This window comes from Leptonychotes weddellii, chromosome 4 (genome assembly GCF_054177405.1).
Source record: "Leptonychotes weddellii isolate Sample4059 chromosome 4, ASM5417740v2, whole genome shotgun sequence".
Taxonomy (NCBI): domain Eukaryota; kingdom Metazoa; phylum Chordata; class Mammalia; order Carnivora; family Phocidae; genus Leptonychotes; species Leptonychotes weddellii.
Window position 1 is genome coordinate 136,614,706 of NC_138372.1, and position 16,188 is coordinate 136,630,893.

General features: G+C 37.4%; 1 protein-coding gene and 1 pseudogene across 2 annotated transcripts in view; one reads left to right on the top strand and one right to left on the bottom strand.

Annotated features, from left to right (window-relative positions):
• Positions 1-16,188, bottom strand: part of STK3 (serine/threonine kinase 3) — a 270,916-nt gene that overhangs the window by 247,007 nt on the left and 7,721 nt on the right. The gene's annotated exons all lie outside the window — the stretch shown is intronic.
• On the top strand, positions 2-441 carry LOC102734747 (U1 small nuclear ribonucleoprotein C pseudogene; annotated as a pseudogene).

Consider the following 16,188-nt stretch of genomic DNA (forward strand, 5'->3'; position numbering starts at 1 on the left):
CATGCCTAAGCTTTATTTGTGACTGCTGTGGCACATACCTCACCCATGACTCTCCATCTATGAGAAAGACACACCGCAGCGGCGGGAAACACAAAGATAACGTGAAAGACTATTGTCAGAAATGGATGCAAGAGCAGACTCAGAGCCTGATCGACAAAACAACCCCCACATTTCAACAAGGAAAAATACCTCTGCTCCTCCTCCTGCAGGGGCAATGATCCTGCCTCCCCCCAGTCTCCCAGGTCCTCCTCGCCCTGGTATGATGCCAGCACCCCATATGGAGGCCCTCCTCCTCCTGGGATGATGCCAGTGGGACCTGCTCCTGGAATGAGGTCGTCTATAGGAGGCCACATGCCAATGACGCCTGGGCTCCCAATGATGAGACCTCCTGCCTAATCCATGATGCCCATTCGGCCAGGAATGACTCGACCACACAGATAAAGCGATATGGGAACCTCTTTATATCTGTTTTATATTACTTGTTCTACTTCGCCAGGAGACTATGGTGCTGAGACTCTGGGTGTTTTCGAACAACATGACAAGGAAAACTTGCTCCCCCTTCCTATCAAAGAGAGAACAGGTTTTGCAGGGGAATAATGACCCAAAAAAATCAATTTTCCTTTGTACTGTGAAATGTGAAAATAAAACTGTCAACTGTTTTAGTTAAAAAACAAACAAGTAAGTGGCTAATACTGTCTTTTCCTTTCCTGTCATTTGACCTTCTATCTCATAAAGCAGGAGAGAACAATCTATTATACTGCCATTGCTAATACCATGAGGAAAAGCAGTCTTCTCCCACATTGTTTTCAGATATTAGAATTTTTTTTTTTTTTAGCTACAACCAACTTCTCCAGTAATTCAGTATTTAAATGCCCACTTCAACCTTACCCTCATCCACAAGCTTGTTTATCTCACTTTCGTATTTCCTGTTCAGTGTAAGAATTTCTGTTAATATTTTTTCCAAGGTCCCAATATAAAGTTTTCTACACCTTCAATGGGAAGGTGGAGGAATCATTCTATATTGACTAATCTCAGTTTTCTCCAAATTCTCCTCGATATTTTATCATTCAAGAATAAGTTACAATTGGGGCACCTGGGTGGCTCAGTCGTTAAGCGTCTGCCTTCGGCTCAGGTCATGATCCCAGGGTCCTGGGATCGAGCCCCGCCTCGGGCTCCCTGCTCTGCGGGAAGCCTGTTGCTCCCTCTCCCATTCCCCCTGCTTGTGTTCCCTCTCTCACTGTGTCTCTCTGTCAAATAAATAAAATCTTTAAAAAAAAAAAAGTTACAATTAAAATTACACCTCAAATAAGGATATTATGGTGATATATTGTTTAATATTCTTATCTTTTAGAGATGCATACTGAAATAGTAAAGAAGGCTACGGGGGCGCCTGGGTGGCTCAGTTGGTTAAGCGTCCGACTCTTGATTTCGGCTCAAGTCATGATCTCAGGGGTCATGGGACTGAGCCCCATTTGGGGCTCTGTGCTCAGTGCAGATCATGCTTGTCCCTCTCCCGCTGCTCCTCCCCAACACCTGCTCGCACGCTAATAAACAAATAAATAAAATCTTAAAAAAAAAAAAAAGAATGCTATGATATGATATCTGGGATTACTCCAAAATATTAAAGGGTGGGGGATGTGTATGGAAATATAAATTATGTAAGATTGGCCAGATGTATTAAATTGTTCAAATTGGGTGATGGGTACACAGAGGTTTATTCTCTCTTCTTTACAAAACTGCTTCAAGTTTTCCATAATAAAAAAATAAAAAAAATTTAAGAGTAAATGGTAGGAATTAAATGAACTGCAATTGGTCTAGGAAAGAAAAAATGTATATTCGTTGTAAATTATAACAAAATACAGAAGTAAATTAAATGCCTAAACATATATTATAGAACATCTATTCATGAGATTATCAAGTAGCCACTAAAAATCATCCTGTAGAAAATTCACTGACATAAAACAAGTGAATATATTGCTAAAAGAAAAAAAGGGCAGGTTACAAAATAATGTGCACAGAATTAAATCATTTTCATGTTTTCTTTTAAGCACTGGTGTATTTGCATATGTACATGCACACAAACACACTGGCACCAAACTACTAGTAGACTTTGTTTTGTTCACTGCTATATCCCCAGCACCAAAAACTGTGCCCAGGACATAAGAGGAATTCAAATATTCGTTGCAGGTAAATATTTTAGGATTCCAAGCACCAAGGTTTGATTTGAGGGGTGACTCTATCTTACGCTTTTGTTCCATAAGGTTTCTAAAATAAACATTCATTTTTTTATATAATTGGGGGAAATTTTTAAAAATTGTATAAGAAAATTAAAATTTTTCTGCATGACTCAATAATTGTTTCATGAAATGCATTTTATAAAATCATTTTATACACTGAAAAGAAAGGCCTCTTTATAGGCTGAATTAATAAACTGACCAAGGCAATCAGAACTAGTAAAATCAGTATCTGTTTATCAGTCTTATTCTTGTGAGTGAATTTTGCAACTGCTTAGGAAATACTATCTTTACAAAAACTAAACTTTCTTTTTTTTTTTTCCTTAAGATTTATTTATTTATTGGGATGCCTGGGTGGCTCAGTGGGTTGGGCATCTGTCTTCGGCTCAGGTCATGATCCCAAGGTCCTGGAATCGAGTCCCGCATCAGGCTCCCTGCTCAGCAGGCGGCCTGCTTCTCCCTCTGCCTGCCACTCTCCATTTGTGCTCACTCTCTCTCTCTGTCAAACAAATAAATAAAATCTTTTAAAAAAATTTATTTATTTGACAGAGAGAGAGAGAGATAGCACAAGAGGGAGGGAAAAAGGGGGAGGGAGAAAGAATCTCAAGCAGACTCAGTACTCAGTGCGGAGCCTGACGTGGGGCTCAGCCTCACAACCCTGAAATCACGACCTGAGCTGAAAGCAAGAGTTGGTCAGTCGCTTAACCAATTGAGTGACCCAGGCATCCCCCAAAACTAGTATTTTTTAAAATGCATCTTCAACATGGGTACAAAAACTGACCAAACTGTATTTAAAAATTCATCCATTTATATTCATTTAATATACACTTACTGAATTTGTAGACATTAAGCTACATGCTGGGGTAATGCAAAGAAAGTTAAAATACAGCCCTTGACAACCCCAAACTCCTAATAAAGTAGGAAAAACAAATACATAAGAGCTAAACGAAATGTAATAATAAAGGTTGTTAACATTTATTAGGGCTTTTATTGGCCTTGTGCTGGGCACTTAATAAGCATTTTCTCATTTAATCTCTGTAACAACCTTTTTGGTAGCTACTAAAATATTCTCAGTTTTTAAGTAAGGAAACTAAGGGTTAAGTGACTTCCCCAGCTGCCTGGTCAATAAATAGCAAAACAAAATCAAAACCAAGGTCTGTCCAAGATATGGTTATGGAGCCTTCTCACTGTTAGGAAGCTAGCAAATACCAAAGCACACTCATTAATTTCCATCTATTACTACATCAAGTATCATACATCAGTCTCATATTTAAGGGGGATATTCTTTTGTAAGTGTTCCCAAGAATTTCTCATCTTCTAATCAATTAGTTATTTCTACTCTGAAATGTACTATTATAGACACTAAACTACAACCTCCTAGAACAGGACTTAGCAGCTGCTTTGTTTCTCCCAAAGCTATACTATGCGCTCAAGAGATTAAACAGATAAACTTTTAGCTTGCTGTATGCTTCTTAAATTCAAATCACCATACCATATTATATGAGATGATATATGGTCTAGGCAAATAGCAATTTAAATTATGTTTTAGGAAATGTGGTATGGGGAGCCAAAGAGATGAAGTTCTGAACTACATTATGGTGATTATGGTAATGGTGGAATACTGCAAACTGTGTAAGATAAACATGCTCTTCCTCCAGAGATTTCTTCCCAATCTTCTAAATGTCCTACAAGCCAAATTCCACAATGGAGAAGAGAACTAAACAACTGTAAAACTAGGGCATGGTTTTGTCTCTTGCAACCCAGAAATGTGGTCACAAGGATCTGGGCTTAAAAAGTTAACAGTCGAAATGACAGGAAAGAACAAATTCAAGAGAAATTCTGAAAGAACCATCATTTCTAACTGCATACAAGATAAAAAGATGAAAGAGGATCTAACTGATCTTCTCAATCCCCTGATTTCCATAACCTCCACTCTAGCCACAGTGGGCTATTCCTTGAAGGTCCTGAATTTTCACATCATACGTTTTTCAAAAATCACATAATCACTGTACTATAAAGGGCAGATATTGTATAGTTATTTGTACATGATGCAAGATATACAGGTAATATTTCTATATGTCCATTCTCTCTTACCTGATCTTGTCAGTTAACCACTTCTTTAAAGATACACTCAAAAAAGTCTTCTCTGGGACGTCTGAGATAACCTTCTGTCCTCTACCACCATCCCTACCCACCTACCCACCCAAACACAAAGAACTAATCCCGTTGTCAACTATCGTCCCATAGCACTTAGCACACTGAGTCATTATTCCTTGCATTATTTATTTACTGTATGAGCTTATCACTACAGCTAAAATGGGAATTCCATGAAGATATGGATCATGTCTCATCTAGCCTCATATCTGCAGAATCTCACACACTACTGTTTAGTAAACTTTTCTTCAATAAATAAATGAATAAACAAATGAAAAAAAATTTTCTAACTACTAGAGACCTTATGGAACTTCAAAATGCCATTCACTCACACAGTGCCCTTAAGGAGAAAAACCTATCTTCCTGTATAAGTTGTTACGGTTCATCACATGCTATTTCAAATTAAATCAGCTTTACCATCCCGGCAATAAAAAGTAAATATAGCTAGACGTTGATCCAGAGGCCAAAAGCATCCATACAAGGGCTGAAATGGCCAACAGGGATGTTCCAGATTTCATGGTTGCAAAATGGCCCAATTAACCTTAGGTTTCAGAAAGTGTAAATGCTATGTGAACAAAGATGACAAAGGTCATGGGAGCTCATGTCATTTTTCCAAGTGACTCTAAGCTGCTACTTCCTTTATTAATGGAGCCAATTCCACAAGCCAGGATTAGAGACACTGAAGCTCATATGGAACAAGCAGCTGACTAGGCACCTTCCCATGCTACCCCATGCACATTTCCTGAGTTATCCTTGCACTAAAATTCTATTACTGAAGATAATCTGTGTATCTCTCTTCCTTTTGGTCTTAGAGGACATAAGGAACAGAGTAACTACCACAGGAAACCAAGTAGAAGGAAGACACACACACCAAATGCAAACTGGCAAAAGAGTGACATCACTAATCAGTAGAGAGATTAGATGGAAGACAGGAATTCTGTTTTGAACATATTGCTTTTGAGGAGACAGCAAAGTAGTCAAATGTTATTTAGTAGATTGAAAATACTGAATAAGACTGAACACAAAAGACTGATTCTCAAAAGTATGTATTTATGGGTCATTTCAATCAAAGTTGAAGCCGTAAGAGTGGATAAACTCACCAAGGAAATAACTACATAAAAAGAGGAGGAAGATAGGACACAGAAAATGCAAGGTCAGTGTCAATTATGAATTGGAAAGAAGAGCACATAAAACAGAGAAACAGAAGCAATAGAAAAATCAGAAGGCCAGAGAAAAAGAAAACTTGAAGAAACAGAGATAGAGGGGCGCCTGGGTGGCTCAGTCTGTTAAGCGTCTGTCTTCGGCTCAGGTCATGATCCTAGAGTTCCCAGATCAAGCAGAGTCTGGGCTCCCTGCTCAGTGAGGAGTCTGTTTCTGCCTCCCCTCCCCATCCCCCACTCCTGCTCTCTCCCTCACTCTCTCAAATAAATAAGATCTTTAAAAAAAAAAAAAAAAAAACATAAAGAGATATAAGAGGGATAAGAACAGAAAAAAGGTTTCTGATCTCCTCAAGCAATGTCTAAAAACCTGTTACCTTAAAGCAGTTTTGTTAGATAGACAAGGCCTCAGCATGTTTCAACAGAATGAAGCCTTACAAATAGAGATTTTAAAGATTCTAGAATCGGGGAACAAAAATGTGACTATAGGAATAAAGTTATAGAAGTATAAGAAGGGACGTGTTCAAAAGTTACATGAAAGAAAGAGAGGAAATTGCCTTCTACAATACAAGCAAAAATTATGTAGGAACTATAATCAAATGAAATTAAGATGAACTATTATAAGGTAGTTCTTCTGTGTGCCAGTCATAGAATTTCAACCTTCTCTACAAAGTAGATGAAGTCTTCTGTGTAATATTACGTGAAAATATAAGGGTTAAGACAAAAAAAGAAAGTGCAAATTTAGGGGACTGGAGCTCTGAAGCTAGTCAGCAGTTAACAGCTTTTTCTGAAAGTCTGTTAACACCAAACTAGCTCCATGCAAGAAACAGGCCAGTCATAAAAGACTTAAAAAAAAAAAGAAAAAAACGAAAGGACTATATTTAATCCTCTTCCTTTCCTTTCTCTGTTTCCAGCTTTGGAGCAGCAGTTTACAAGTTTGTAGACAGGCTGTAACTTCTGCTAAGGACGTCTCTTTAGCTTTGAAGAGAATGAATGAAAGACACTTCAGAAGAAGGCACAGCCAGCTGTTTATAATGGACTAAAAGTTTGTTTTGTTTTTCTCGTTGCGGTAAAATATACATAACATAGAATTTATTATTTTAACTATTTTTTAACTATTTTTAACTATTTATTTTATTTAACTATTTTTAAACTTTTTTAACCATTAATTTTTTTATTTTATAACTTTTTTAACTATTTTTTAACTACTTACTGTTTTATTTTTTACTTACTATTTTAACTATGTTTTTAAAGATTTTATTTAGTTACTTATTTGAGAGAGAGAGAGTGTACAAGTGGGGGTACTGGAGAGGGAAAGCGAGAATCTCAAGCTGACTCCACAGTGGGCGAGCGCAGCCTCAATCTCACGACACTGAGATCATGACCTGAGTTGAAACCAAGAGTCAGACGCTTACCCGCCTGAGCCACCCAGGCACCCCTTACTATTTTAATTATTTTTAAGTGTACACTTAAGTGGCATTAAGTACATTCATACTGTTATGCAACCATCACCACTATCCATCTCCAGTTTTCATTATCCCAAACTAAAACTCTTAATCCATTCAACAACTTGACATTTTCCCCTGCCCTCGTCCCACTAACCACCATTCTGCTTTCTGTCTTGATGAACTTGGCTACTCTAGGTACCTCATGTAAGTGGAATCATACAGTATGTGTGTCTTGTGGCTGGCTTCTTTCAGTTAGCATGTTTTTAAGATTCATCCATGTTGTATGTAGCATGTATTACAATTTCCTTCCTTTCAAAGTTGAATAACATACCAGAATGTATATACCATATTTTGCTTATCCATTCATCTATCAGTGGACACTTGGGTTACTTCTACCTTTTAGCTATTGTGAATAATGCTGAAAATAAACTCTGGTGCACAGACATCTCTTTGAGTCCCTGCCTTCAATTCTTTTGGATATATACCTAGAAGTGGAATTGCTGGATGATATGGTAATTGTATGTTTCATTTCTTACAGAACCATCACACTGTTTTCCACAGTGACTGCACTATTTTACATTCCAATGTACAAGTATTCCAACTGCTACACATCCTAGACAATACTTATTTTCTGGCTTTAAAGGAAAAGAAGCTGAGACAACACCTATTTTCGGGAAATAGATATAAATATAGATACAGATACAGTTACAGATATATAGATAAAACAGCCATCCTAAACAGTATGACATGATCTCATTGTGGTTTTGATTTGCATTTCCCTAATGAGGAGTAATGTTGAGCTTCTTTTCACAGATTTATTGTCTATATGGAGAAATTTTGTCTATTTGGAGAAATGTCTATTCAAGTCCTTTGCCCATTTTTTACTTGGGATGTGTGTTTTGGCCAAAGACTTTTAAAGAGAGACACAAATGAAGGCTTTCTACATTGCTGCTCCTAGCTCCCTAGTCAGGAATAATTAGGATATGCCTTCTAGATCTCTTGGGAAACTAATCATGGAGAGAAGGATCTGGTCAGAGTGCAAATCTGGCAGAAGAAAAGAACTTCCAACTCTGCAAGAACAGAGGTTCCTTCCTTTTAAAGGTCCTTCCACCTCATTTCAACTCTGTCATTTTCAATGTTTTTTTCTTTCATGCCAAATTTCCCTGTATTTTAGTAATCAATCACACTACCGGTAGCTATTTAGTAAGTCAGAACTTTTATTAACATACGGTTACTGATGCCATATGCTAAGCACAATGTTGCATCTTACATGCAGTATCTCATTTAAATTTAAGTTCTCGGAGCACCTGGGTGGCTCAGTCGGTTAAGCGTCTGCTTTCAGCTCAGGTCATGATCCCAGGGTCCCTGCTGAGTGGGGAGTCTGCTTCTCCCTCTTCCTCTGTCCTTCCTCCCCGCCAGCTTGTGCACTCTCTCTCTCTCTCTCTCTCAAATAAATAAAACCTTTAAAAAAAAAACAAAATTTAAGGCATGCCTGGATGGCGCAGTCGGTTAAGCATCCAACTCAGTTTTAGCTCAGGTCGTGCTCTCAGGGTCATGAGACTGAGTGCCGCATAAGGCTCTGTGCTTACTGTGGAGTCTGCTTAAGACTCTCTCTCCCTCTCCCTCTGTCACCCCCCCACCCCACACGCTCTCTTTCTCTCTCCCTCTCTCTAAAATAAAGAAATCTTTAAATAAGTAAAATAAATAAAATAAAATTAAGTTCTCCTCTTCCACCCTAGTGGTTTCATCTTCAATACTGTTAGAAAAGTAAAACATCTTTAAAACACATGAAAGGTTTTCATTCTTCAGTCTTCCAACATTCCATTAATCAAGCAATGTCAGTCTCAATATTAGCCTTAAAGAATATTTTTTTTTAAGATTTTATTTATTTGACAGAGAGAGAGAAAGAGCGAGCACGTGCAAGAGAGCACAAGCAGGGGGGCTGTAGAGGGAGAGGGAGAAGCTGACTCCTCACTGAGCAGGGAGCCTGATGCAGGGCTCGATCCCAGGACCCTGGGATCATGACCTGAACAGTAGGCAGACGCTTAACTGACTGAGCCACCCAGGCGCCCCTTAATTAATATATTCTAAATTATACAACAATGACTCTGTCTTGAATCCACAAAATCAAACATCTTTTCTACTTCATCCACAGAAAGTACATTTTACCTCAAACTAATAAAATTCAAGGATCATTTTTTTCCGCTTCCTTTTGCTTTGTAAAGGCCAAACATTTTGTGAATATTTAGATGTTTAGCTCTAAAGCAATACAACTGATTTTTTTTTTTTTTAACTCAACTAGAACATATGTATCCAAGTGAAAGCTGTCCTTTTATCTCTTTGGAAAGCTATGTGTTTCTTCAGAAGATGTTGACAGTGACAGATGCATTTCTGAAACACTTTAGAAAATGTCTTCAGAGACAAATGGTTTACAATCACCACTTCTTCTAATCTTCACAAAACCCAAAGAAAGGTACTATTACCTCCATTTTGCAAGTGAGTACACGGAGACTTAGAAAAGTTAACTTGCCCACCACTGCACTGAGTAAATGGCAGAGGTAAGACAAGAACCAAAGTCTATCTGACTCTAAAGCTCTGGCTTTTAATTGTTTTGCTGTAAGTATCACTGTCTTAAGAGTAAAATAGATGTGATTTGATGATCTCATAGAGTATTTACTTTTTATAAAACTGTTTTAAAATTTATGAGGGTTTAGTTAATTACTGGCACTAGAATGACATGAAATCCACCTAAGAAAACAGGTGCTCTACAATACATAGAAGACTTTTTAAAATTAAAGTCTTATTCTTCAGCTCTATCATACCATTTCCTCTCAGGTTGGGCTCTTTGCCCAAAAGTACTCTAAAATTATAATTTCCTGCCAAAGAGCTTTAAAGGAAAATAAGCTGAGATTTTTATCCTTCCTTCACCCTTTAGAGTCTTTCATTTTTGTTTTCTAAGAATCTTTTCACTTAACCTCAATTGGAAAGCGACAGGATTCCTTTTAATTTCTTGTAACAAACCTATTCAAAGTTAAGAAATGCTGCAACATACTCCCTAGCTTTAAAGACATGTTACTGCATTCACTTTCTTAATAAAGTGAATTATTAAAAAAAAAAAATCCAGAAAATGCAGACAACATAAAACAGCACATTTGAAAATGCTGACATATTCATTTCCTGCTAAATTAAAATTAAAAATAATCTTATAAGAAATATGCAGAGCTATAAATCTCATAACTTTTAATCCAGGTCCTTATAAAGATTTTTAAATACTCAATAACCATACCTAGATTTGGGAACTACAAAACAGAACAGAATCTTTAATTGATTAAAAATAAAAGAGGAGGGGCGCCTGGGTGGCTCAGTCGTTAAGCGTCTGCCTTCGGCTCAGGTCATGATCCCAGGGTCCTGGGATCGAGCCCCGCATCGGGCTCCCTGTTCGGAGGGAAGCCTGCTTCTCCTTCTCCCTCTCCCACTCCCCCTGCTTGTGTTCCCTCTCTCGCTGTGTCTCTCTCTGTCAAATAAATCAATAAAATCTTTAAAAATAAATAAATAAATAAAAGAGGAAACTTGCCAAGGTCTATCCGTGTACCTGCCATACAGAAAAATCTACCATAATTTGTGCCAAAGACACCACCTACACTTTAAAACTAGATTTATTCATATATTTTGTTCCTCACTTGTTTCCCTACATCTCAAAATTTGAAGATAAAATATGAGGATTTAGTCTCTGTACACTCACAACTCCTCGTTTCCATCCCTAGAATACTAGAATTGGATTAATCCCAAACATAAATACATCAATTAAAGGTATACCTACATTAATAAAAGTGTAATTTCAGGGAGACTTTAAACTGAAAATATTAACTTGTGTATCATTCAATGAGTTCTGTACTCTGACTTCTGCTTAATTTGTATAGGCTTTCATAAATAGAGATGGGGGCTGTGGAGACTGGCTGAGTTCAGCTATTTGCACAGATGGACACTATTTTGCTTGGTTTCTCAGTACAGTTTTATTACACAGCAACAGCACATATGAAGCGACCTCTCAGTATTTCCCTGTGGTTCTTTGTAAGCAAATTAGGAGGATTATGATGCTTTATGAAAATATTTTTGCTTTTTTAAATTGGGAGTATTTTTACCTGTTTGGTTTTGGTTTTTTTAGAAATAAAAATAAAATTTTTAAATCTCAACTGTATCTAATAGAAAAAAATGTGATCATTACGTGAAAGATAAATAGTCTAAATATTTAACCCATAGAAATTACAAATAAACAACTATAAGTGTAATGTTACTGTATTTGCACAGGAATAACTCCAAGTCACTTTGGTAACAATACCATGAGTCCTCAAAATCTAAGTAATATTCCAAAATGACAGAAATTTTTTTAGCTTGGGAATTCCAGGGGCTTAAGGTAAAATTCTGTTCCTTTTCTGATGCAAAAACTTTGGTTATTTTCATATTAAAACTTAGAAACTCAGGGAAGTTTGGAATAATTTTTTTTCCCCTTCACTGCACATAATGTTCCTCCTCTTAAGTCAAAAGATCATTTCAAGACATACTATGAACCCAGAAGAGAAAAAGACCTCTGGTAAGCAAAAACTGACACAAACAGCATGTACTTTACTTTCGGAAAGGAATAGCTACTGTCAGGTCAGGTAATTATTTCTAAGATAAGTAGCAGTTTAGAAAAGGACACGTAACGAGAATGACAGAAAACAGTAAAAGACAAGACTAGGTTTAGGGAAAAAACAGCCAATGTATACAGCAACAGAGCTTCAAACACATCAAAAAGCACACTTGACTGTTTCTATGAACAAAAACTATGAACAGTTCAATGAACTGTTCCTATGACTATTTTCATGAACAAGAAAAGCAAGATCATTTGCTTTCCTTATCAGTTTCAGAAGACTGGGTCAAGCACCTTCATTTTGGAATGATTTCCATCAAAACTGGTTGTATAAAAGTGTTTGTAAAATATTTTTAAAATATGCTTAAAGTGGTTTACTTCATTTATTTGGAAAATGCATTACATGGTATACCAACCATACTTCCAATGATGCTAAATATAAAGTTATAACCATATCAGTATTTTGGCAGGCTCTTTGAAATCGCATGAGTTTTTTGTGAATATTAATTAAAGCTATCTAATCAAATGCTGAGAGTCTATATAAAGGGGGGGGAGTGCAGAATCCCACTGTCTTATCATCTGCCTAGTACTTGAATTCTCTTCTATAAGGAAAAAAACAAACAAAAACAAAAACAAAACCTTGGAAGTATACAATGAAAAGCAAACTCATAGAAGGAAAATTCATCCTACCGGGAAAAGAAAATCATCAAAATACTTTCTTCTCAAGAGTTTAATTTGTATATTTTTAATTTCCCCTGTAATTTTATGAAATTCTATTATTTAATTTGACCCTTATTTCTTAAAATTCTTAGAAATTACATGAACTATAAATTTTATTCAGAGCAATCATTTCTCTATGATCCAAACCTCTCTCTCTGATACAAATTTCACTGATTACTAAAAATGTTTGAATAGCTGATCATTGGAAAATGGCTACTGGATGCCTTTTAACTGCAAGATAACAGACTAATTCACTTATCAGCTTATAGGTGCAACCTAATTAGTAATTAATACAGTAAGTAATTATACTAAAACTAATTCTTTCTAAAGTTACATGACATAGCATCAAATGTAAAGTACCAACCACGTCACTGAGACAAATATCTTATGTTTTTTATTAGAAAGTACAATAAAACTTAACAAGAGGGGCTAATATCAAAACCAAAAAGGAATAACATATGGCACTTAAGATCTGGATAGACTTCATTTTGCAATTCATCATACTGTAGTCAGGGCTGGATTTATAAAGCAGCCTCAAGATGCCCTTGAATTTCGTTTGTGCACAGATACACTTTTCTGTATCTAAGACAAAGCAGGCTAAAAGGTCTACCTTAAAAAATAAGGCCTGAAATCTAATCTTATCACTAGTGGTGTTTTTTGTCTTGGATTCTTTTATTTTCTGTATCTTTTTTGTTTAAGAAGAAACTAGGTCACCTGAAACATTCAGAGTTGAGAAAGAAGTGACGCTGGATGTTAGGATAACACTGGGTCAAAGGGTAACCAAAATAAGAGAGGGAGAATGTGAAGGTAAAAGTCCACTCCAAATAGTCTCTACCACAGAATTTGTCTATACATGCCCAATTTCTGACTTAAACTTAGAAACATAATAAAGGTATGGTAGAGATATTATCCAGAGGAAGAAGATGTCAGTGCCATCAGATTTTATGACACAGTATCCCATAGCTGGAAAGAAAAAGTCAGTTCTCATATCTCTGAAAAAACACTATTTAAAATTAAAGTGGCACTAACCACATTAGCACCCAGGTTAGGGTCCTGAAATACCATTTCTCATAAAAAGAAAGTAGTACTTCTAGGAGAAATGGTTGGTTCCAGATCCAGGACAGGAAATGGACATGATGAGCCCTGAATATCTTATCAAAGCAGACAACAAGGAAGCTACAGGTCATGTTGTCCCTGAAGGGACTCCCACTGACCCAAGATGGGGGCCACTTTGAGCTTCAGCAACAGGAACTGCAACGGATTAAAATCGATCAAATATGTTTAAATCCATTAGTTCATAATGGAACTTAAAAAAAAAAAAAAGAATTGGTCCCCTTTGGAGAAAAATAGGGAACTAATTCATTCTCTTGAAAACAGATAAAGGGGAAGAATCAAGCATTTATCCTGTCTTTCTTTTATAAATTGTACCACTGGGTAATCAGACAAAAGATGAGGGAGGTGACTATAAAAACATTCCAATTAATAAATGGAAACAAAATGGTATATTTAGAATTTCACCATTTTGCAACATCCAAAGAATTAACAGAAATAAGCACTAACCATCAACAGCTGCTAACATCACAAAAAAAGAGAGACAACTATATACTAAGTGACTAATATAGTCTTGCCATACACCACCTGTACCAATGCCTAAGGGATTGAAATTGAGCCTGTCAGTGTCTGGATCCAGTTACCCATTGGCAGAAAATATGGAGGGCAAAAGAACAGTAGAACCGCACCTTGGGTAAGCAATTGGCAAAATCCAGGCTGTGGGAAACTACAAACAGCCTTCATTCTTCAACAGGTAAAAGAAAAGAAAAGGGATGGAGAACTAACGTAAAGATCAAAAGGACATTTCTTATAAAAACTATTTTTTAATTGGCAAGACTAACCTAGAGTGTCTAGCAATGCACATTTAGGTTACTTTAAAAGTTGGTATAAGGGTTACTTACGGGGAAAGGCAGCTATGATTGGGATGGAACACAAAGAAGGAAGGGTGGCAGAGTTCTATTTCTTAACCTGACTGGTGATTACAAAGGTGTCTGCCTTAAGGTAATCATTAAGCCATAAGTATGTTTTGTACTGAGGTTTTATTTTGCAATAGAAACATTTTTTAATAGCAAGTTATCAGGACACCTGAACATTGCAAACACCTAACAAAGGCTTAGTATGATTCCCATTCTCTAGACTAATGCAGTGAAAATAAGAGGTTAAAAAAAGAAGTTAGTACCCATCATTTCCTCCTACCTACTTCCTATTCTAAGGGAACCCCCTAATATCACATATGGGGCCCAACAGATTCACTTTCCTGGGCGTCGGGAAATTCTAAGAAAGAGACTATGAGATACCCAAACCTGTTCCTCTCGCAGTCTTCCTCCAACCCCCAAGTTGCTCAAACACAAAACTTAGGAGCCAGAATTGATTCTTTCTTCCTCAGTTCCCACAGCTAGTCTATCAGCAAGTCCTTCATTTCTAACTGCAAAATATAACTTACATCTGTCCATACTTCTCTCCATCTCCACTGCCTCCATCATCTAACCATGAGCTATTGCCATGACCTCCCAACTTTTCCCCTGCTTTTATTCTTAACCCTCTACAATCTACTCTACCCAAAGCAACCCGAATGATCTTCTAAAAACATAAACTGCTTAAAATTCTGCCTAAAACCATTTAATGACAGCCAGTTGCACTTTCACATCCAAATTCCTTTCCATGGCCTGCATCACTGAATCCCTGCCCATCTCCCTGACCTCATCTCCAACCACTTTCTCCCATTTTACAATCCAGCCACAGTGGCCTCATTTCAATTCCTCCCACACACTATGTTCTTTCCCACCTCCGGGCCTTCTCATAGCTTTCCCTCGGCCTGGAATACTCTTTCCAGCTGCTCACAAGGATAACTTCTCAACCCCATGTCACAGCTTTAGTATTACTAAATAGCTTCTCAGAGAAGCTCTGGCCAACTGCCCTATTAAACAGGTTCCACCATTTTTCTCTATCAGTATGTGCTACTTCTATCCTTCATAGTTCAAGCTCCAACTAGAGTGTATGTTCTATGAGGTCAAAGATCTCAACTGCTTCATTCAACAATGTACACAGCATTTAGCATTTGAAAGGCAGTTAATTAATAATTACTGAATATATGAATAAATGAGCAAAGGAATGAACTCAAGGGTGACATCCAATTTCTGCCATGTTCAATGATCAGTGAGTAAACAAAGGCAATTTTTATCTTTTTTCTTCCAAATTTTTATTTAAATTCTAGTTAGTTAACATAGTGTAATATTGGTTTCAGGAGTAGAATTTAGTGATTCTTCACTTACATACAACACCAGTACTCACCATAACAAGGGCTCTCCTTAATACCTATCACCCATTTAGCCCATCCCCCACCCACCTCCCTCCACCAACCCTCAGTTTGTTCTCTATCGTTAAGAGTCTCTTATGGGGGCGCCTGGGTGGCTCAGTTGGTTAAGCGACTGCCTTCAGCTTAGGTCATGATCCTGGAGTCCCGGGATCGAGTCCCGCATCGGGCTCCCTCCTCGGCAGGGAGTCTGCTTCTCCCTCTCCCACTCCCCGTTTGTGTTCCCTCTCTGGCTGTGTCTTTCTCTGTCAAATAAATAAATAAAAATCTTTAAAAAAAAAAAAAAGAGTCTCTTATGGTTTAGAAAGCCAGTTTTTAGAAAGGAACAGGAGAATGGGGGCGCCTGGGTGGCTCAGTCGTTAAGCGTCTGCCTTCTGCTCAGGTCATGATCCCAGGTTCCTGGGACTGAGCCCCATATCGAGCTCCCTGCTCAGTGGGAAGCCTGCTTCTCTCTCTCCCACTCCCCTTGCTTGTGTTCTCT